Here is a 1,024-nt window from a genome sequence, read left to right on the forward strand (position 1 = left end):
AGAGCTCATGCTGGTGACCTATAATTCCTGAGGAACAGGCATGACCGGCTCTGACTCCTTGGTCTGGAGAATGGCCCATGGGGAGTGTGTGTTCTCTGCTGGTTGTACACGGCTGATTGTACGCATCCATGTTGCATCCCCTCCTGGTCGTGTGGATTCAGTCCTGCACCCCAAATCTTTTCCAGCCAGCCCTGACACAGCTGTGTGTTGCTCCACATGCACTTGGCAGAAGCTTTCCAGGAAAAACATGAAGGAATGTTTCTACACCACCAGCAGGTGCCAGCAGCCAGCAGTTGTCTGGATGTGGGCTCTTGCCCATGCAGAAAGCCTTTGGCTCAGCCCCACAAAATCTTTCTCTCCCTTGAGACCAAGAGTGGGGTTTGTCAGGACGTTATCTGGGACTGGCCATCACTCAGTCCTGGCAAGGAGAGATGCTTTCCAGTGGCAGAGGCAGCTGAGAAGGACCTGCCCACGCTGATGCTGGGATGAGCCCAGTGGAGGGAGGCTGGGGGGTTATTCCTGGTATCCCGTGGGGTGCAGCCACCCCAGCACGGCTGAGAAAGTGCTCCCGGGCGAGGTGTTCGGTGTTGTGCAGAGAAACACCCAGAAGGTGCCTGCCCCAGGAGACGCCAAGCACACCCTCTGCAGTCGCCACTTGGGCCTGTGGTCCGTCTCGCGGCCTGTGGGAGCCAGCAGCAAGCCGGGGCAGAGCCGGGAGTCTGGCCCCAGGACCTGCTCTGGTTTCGCAGCACCTCGCCTTGGCTGGCTGCCTCCGCCCCGGACAATGGTCACAAAAAGGAGATTTGCCAGCCCCGGCGTGACCCGGTGCCGCTCTGAGGTGGTGCGTCCCTTGCCCAAGACAAAGATTTCCCAGTCCTCTCCGCTGACCCTGACACCGGCTGGGTGAGGGCGTTTGTGAACTTTGCGGGGACACACCGAGATGGCCGCCCCGGCCTGGTGCCCCAGTGCCCCAGCTCTGTCCCCTGGGAGCCCAGGGCCAGCCCCAGCTGCTTCCACTGCTCTT

This window comes from Phaethon lepturus, unplaced genomic scaffold (assembly GCF_000687285.1).
Source record: "Phaethon lepturus isolate BGI_N335 unplaced genomic scaffold, ASM68728v1 scaffold37140, whole genome shotgun sequence".
Classification (NCBI taxonomy): domain Eukaryota; kingdom Metazoa; phylum Chordata; class Aves; order Phaethontiformes; family Phaethontidae; genus Phaethon; species Phaethon lepturus.